This window comes from Terrapene carolina, unplaced genomic scaffold (assembly GCF_002925995.2).
Source record: "Terrapene carolina triunguis isolate 2854851 unplaced genomic scaffold, T_m_triunguis-2.0 Scaffold746, whole genome shotgun sequence".
In the NCBI taxonomy this organism is placed as follows: Eukaryota; Metazoa; Chordata; order Testudines; family Emydidae; genus Terrapene; species Terrapene triunguis.
The window spans coordinates 1,460,774-1,466,904 of record NW_020665097.1 but is presented as its reverse complement, the minus strand read 5'-3'; positions in this window follow the sequence as shown (position 1 = coordinate 1,466,904).

Below are 6,131 nucleotides of genomic sequence, written 5' to 3'. Positions count from 1 at the left end.
TTGGGACAGTCCCTTGGAGGAACCCCTTCCATGTGCCAGACCCCCAAGGGGTCTCCCTCTTCCTTCAGCCTCACTGCCTCTGGGGCTCCAGCCCTCCTGCCTCATCCCATGAGTTCTGCTCGGTGAGTCCAACTGAGCCAAACTCCTGGTGGAGACTTGTCCACTCCTCAAGGATTAGTGCATCTCAGCAAGCATTTGCAGTGACACTCAAACAGTGATGTCAAAACAGTCGGGTTCATAAGTTTCCTGGAACACAGCATAGGAAGTCCTTAGGTTAGCAGAGAAATGGAGGTTAAAGCATAATCCAAGTCCACTCTGGTTAGGCAGAGCCCAGCCAAGCTGTAGTGAACTCCATCATTCAAATTTTGTCTCTCTGTCTGACCTCCTTGGTCAGATCCCAGGTGACAGCACTGACTCCTTCCAGCAACCAACTCTTATCCCCCTCACCCCCACCCCACATACACACACCTTCCCCGTCCTTTGTTCTCGAGCTGGGGAATGTTTCTCAGCTTCCCTGCTGAGAGGTGGGGGAATCCATCTCCCTCTGGGTCGTTGGTTGCTCGTGTGAATGTCCTGGTGATTGGCTTTGCTGTTGCCTTCATGTATTCTCCATGGATATGGGGTTGGCCTCAGTGTGACATTCTGTACCCCAAAGCAACACCCTGATACCCCCATTTTCACCATGGTGATATAATTATGATATGTTTTGTGCAAAGTCTGCCTTGTGAGGTATCATTTTAAAAGTCTTGATCTGTTGAGTATTAATATCCTGTTGGATTGTATGTGCTGTCATTGTATCTGGAGTTAGGAAGTTTTGCTATGTGTGTGTTGCCAAAATATGCTGTGAGGTTAAAAGCACCCAAAACCAGCCTTTCAGATACAACAATAAAAAGGCCCAACAGTATTGATAGCCTATTGAGGGAAATACACACACTAACAAGGATTACCCCAGAAACTGTGTACAATAGAAACCTCTCAGAGATAACACATACACAGTGGACACTGTTTGAATTATGTCACAGCAAAAGATCTTTCCAGCAAGATGGAAGAAGCTATAAAAGGGGGAAGCAACTTCATCACTTGGCCTCACTCTCACTACAACTCAACACCTTGAAACACCTTAGGAGCAAAGACTTAACTGGGGAGGGTGGTCCCAGGCTAAAGGGATTTCGAGCCTGTGTATGGAAGATTGGTGGACTGATTATACCATCACAGTGAGACACTGCTTGATTCAAATCCTGTCTAGTGTATAGAACTTAGATTGGGATTTTGTTTTATTCCTCAGGTAACCAACTTTGATCTGTACAATATTACTTATAATCACTTAAAATCTATCTTTCTGGAGTTAATAAATCTGTTTTATATTTTTTATCTAAAACCGTGTGTTGTTTGAAGTGCAAAGGGAAATCTGCTCAGGAACAGCTGGTGCATTGTCCTCTCCACATTGAGGGAGGGGCGGACTGGGTAATAACTTACACTGGTCAGGCTTCTGGCCAGGGCAGGACAGTACAGCTCTGGGGTCCTAGGCTAGGGAGCTGGGGGAAGTTGGCTGGAGCCTCTCTATTGTTATTTCATGAGTGGCTAGGAGAAGCATTCATGTAACTGCAGCTGGGTGTGTCCCTGCATGTGTATGGCTTTGTGGGTGTAAGACCTGCAGCTTGTCATAGCCTTACAATATGAGAGGGAGCCTAGGCTTGTGAGATAGAGGGCTCAGCAGTAGACAGTTCCAAGTTGCACCCCGGGGCAGTACATCACACTCAACCCGTCTTTTTTAATGACTCATCACAGCTCAGACACCTGGGCAACATTCAGACCTAGGTCTCTTAGCCTGCCCTGTGAGCAAACAGTCCTTTTTCACTCACTGGGTAACCCTACTGTGTATAGGGGAAACTGAGGCACACATAGGATTCATAAAAATATTACAGAAAATTCTCACTTTATCACATTACCTTACATTGGTGTACAGACACTGAAGTTTGCCTATAGCTCCTGTGCATGCATACTTGGCTGCTTGCATTGGCATTCTGTGTACTCATCAGGAGAGCTTGTGGTGATGCAAAGTCTGCTGCACCACAGGTAGGTATCCCAGTGTGACGTGCTGCTGTTCCACACAATGTCTTTTGGAAATTTTTTGCAATGTGTTGTGGGACAGAAATGACTGGCCCAGGGATCTCTGGGAGCTAGGGGTCAATTTCCCTACCTGCAACATTATCCATCCCATAATGTCATCTGTGACACTCTGGCACCCCAATATTCACCACTGTCATGTAGTTAGGAAATGTTTCGTAGAAAGTATGCCTTGTGAGGTATCATTCTAAAAGTCTTGATCTGCTGGACATTAATATCTCGTTGGATTGTATGTGCTATTGTCATATGTGAAGTTATGAAGTCTGGCTATGGATGTGTTACTGAAACATGTTGTGAGGTTGAAAACACCCACAAGCAGCCTTTCGGGTACAACAGTAAAAAGGGCAAACAATGTTAATGGCTTATTGAGGAAATGCACCCAAGCACAAGGATTGCCGCAGGAATTGTGTACAATAGAAACCTCTCCGAGATAGCACTACACAATGGGAACTGTTTGACCCAGGTCACAGCAAAAGAGCTTTCCAGCAAGTGGGAAGAAGATATAAAAGGGGGAGTTCACTCTCCCTGGAACAACACACCTGGAAACACTTGAGGAATAAAGGAACGGGGGGAAGTGATGGTCCCAGGCTAGAGGGATTTCTAGCCTATGTATGAAAACCTGGAAAACACAAGTTCAGAGCCAAGGCAGCTTGTGCCTTAGGAATCTGCCAGCCTGTTTATCACGCAGGATGAAAATTTGCTAATTCATATCCTACCTATCTAGTGTGTTAAGATCAATATTTATGTACTAGGTAATCTGCTCTGATGTGTTTGCTATTACTTATAGTCACTTAACATCTATCCTTTTGTAGTTAATAAACGTATTTTATGTTTTAATCCAAACCAGTGGATCGGCTTTTGTTTGACTAAGGTGTCTGGGGAACATCTCAGCTTGGTTACCACAAGTGTGCATGGTCCTCTTCACATTGAGGGAGAGGCAGACTGGGTGTTAAACCCATATACTGGCCACATTTGACCATGGCAGGACGGTACTGCTCTGGGGTCCTAGGCTGGGAAACTGGGTGTGTCCCTACCTGTGTGAATGCCGGTGAAAGTGCAAACCTGGAGGGCTTTGCAACTTGTCACAGCAGCACAGTGTGAGAGGGAGCCCATGCTGGTGAGTCAGAGGGCTCAGTGGCACTGCAGTTCCAGGTGGCACCCCGGGGGGAACCCGTCACACCATCCATATCCCATAATTTTCACACCTTTTTAAAAAAATCCCACAACACTTTTTGGTGTCTGCCATCCAGCCTTGAGAGAAGCACAGAACCCCCAGAGTGCTGAACTATTCTCATGACCGATGCAAACACAGGATGCACAATCCTCTTGTATTTGCAGACCTGCAGGCAGTACCACAACCACAGGGGACATGACAATTTCTTCAAGGACAATTTGCTAAAGGACATGGCGAAAATCATTCAAAGTTTTTGGTAGCATTCACAGAGGAGCTGCAGATGACAGAGCACCACTTCTGGGCCCAAGAAATGAGCACTGACTAGGGAGATCACATAGTAATGCAGGTTGGGGATGACAAGCAGTGGCAGCAGATCTTTTGGTGCAAAAGCTCACATTTCTGGACCTGTGTGCCATGCTCGCCCAAGTCCGGAAGTGTAGAGCGGAATTGACAGTGGAGAAGTGAATAGCGATTGCACTATGGAAGCTTTCAACGCCAGACTGCTACTGGTCAGTGGGAAATCATTTTGGAGTGGGCAAATCCACAGTGGGGGCTATTGTCATGCAAGTGTGCAGAGTCATTAATCATTTCTGCCAGGCAGGATTGTGAGTCTTGGCAATGTGCAGGCACATACCAGGTGGATTTGCAGCAATGGGGTTCCTGAACTGCAGTGGGGTGCTAGAAGGCATGCATATCTCTATTTGGGCACCAGCCCACCTTGCCACGGAGCACCTCAACAGAAAGGACTGTTTTTCTATGGTTCTGCAAGCTTTAGTGGCTTCACTGATATTAGGGGCTACTTAGGCACCTGAAGACTCTGGGTTTTTGCAGATAACAATTTAGCAATTAGCTGACAGGAGCATGGTATCTAATTCCTATATAAAGAAAGAAAATTAAATAAATATTAGACCCACTCTGCTCTAATACTAACATGTTCTGACAGCTTGTGTCAAGTCACTTAAGGGACACTGGTTAGGTTTCAGATTTTAATGTATATTCTTACCCTTGAACACAACAATTGAAACAGTTGTAGAAAAATCTAGATTACGTTCTATCATTCAGCCTACTTACTTTTTGCAGTTCACAAAGCTTGGAATAGATCACTTAGTTGGGGATTGTCCATTTAGTTTTTGATTTAGTTGGGGATTGGTCCTGATTTAGTTGGCGATTGGTCCTGCTTTGAGCAGGGGGTTGGACTAGATGACCTCCTGAGGTCCCTTCCAACCCTGATATTCTATGATTCTATTATTTAACTTTTGGAAACATCCTACTAGGGCAAGGCCCTGTGAGTTTATACTGCACCTGCACCTGGGGCTCTAGAAGAGTTACCCCACTACAAATAATAGACTAGGCACTGACTTTAAACAGGAGTGAAACTGACACTTTCAAGTCACTTTCAAAGTGTTGCCAACCCCAAATGCTCAAAAATCATGAGTCAGGCTCACCAAAAATCACGAGATGGTCTTAAAAATCATGAGATTATGAACAAATAATAGATTTGGTTTTTTTATTTGCCTTCTGCTTTTTGAGCCTTTAGGGTGCACTGGGGGTCCCATTTTGAAGCTTTCTCCACAGCCATCCGGGCTAGAAACTTCATTTTTCTTTAACAATGAAGGCTGAAATCATCATGTATCTACTTGGCTCCAGGAATTGGGGCTTTAAGGAGAACAAAAATTATCATGAGACTCATGACAAAATCATGAGAGTTGTCAACACTGCTTTCACTTCTGTTTAAAGGGTAGTTACTTTCCAGAAGGCCCTTAAACACAACACTGCAGTGACTGAGTTGCAGGTCTCTCAGGAGAATATTTAAAACCAAACAGCAAGAAAATTTCACATTTTAAAACTGAGAAAAAAATTGGGTCTTCTGAGGTATCTCAGGGCCACTACAGGCAGGAAAGGAAAATAAACAGGCACAGGAGCTCTGGGCAGCTCTTCCTCTTGAAAGAAAGTTGGAGGGTCAAATCTTCTAGCCCTTAATCAGGTAAAACTTCTATTGCCCTCAGCGCCTCCACTCATCGATATTAACATGTGTGCAATAACGATACACTTCACACTTATAGATCTGAGCCATCTTATCCACGGCTACACATTTTATACACATTGGCTCAGGGATTATATTTTCTGGCATATTCTGAACAGTGCTTGTGTGTCAGTGAATAACACAAATCATGACAATAATCATCGACTTTATGGACTCTGTGGATCAGTTTCTGTTCTTTGTTCTGGAATTGGCCTGAATTCAGCTGAAACTTTAAGAATTTGAGGCATAACCTGATGCTCATACGACACTTTCTCATTCCTTCCTTTTCTCAAACTCAGAACAAAAAATGACAAAACAAATGGTTTTCAGTAGAGTTACCATATTTCAGCAAGCAAAAAAGAGGACGGGAGGAGCCCCGCCCTAGCCCCGCCCCTGTCCTGCCCTAGCCCCGCCCCTGCCCCTCCCACTTCCCGCTCCCCTCAGAACCCCCAACCCTCCCCCCCGCTCGTTGTCCCCTGACTGCCCCCTCCTGGGACCCCTGCCCCTAACTGCCCCCCAGGACTCCACCCTCTACCTAAGCCTCCCTGCCTCTTGTCCCCTGACTGCCCCCTCCTGAGACGCTCCCCCCATCCTAACTGGCCCCCTAGGACCCTACCCCCTACCTGTACCCTGACTGCTCCAACCCTTATCCACCCCCCCACCCCCAGACAGACCCCTGGGACTCCCACGCCCCATCCAACCACTCCCCACCCCCTGACAGCCCCCCCAGAACTCCCGACCCATCTAAACCCCTCTGCTCCCTGTCCCATTGACTGCTCCGATCCCTCTCCCCACTCCTGCCCCCTG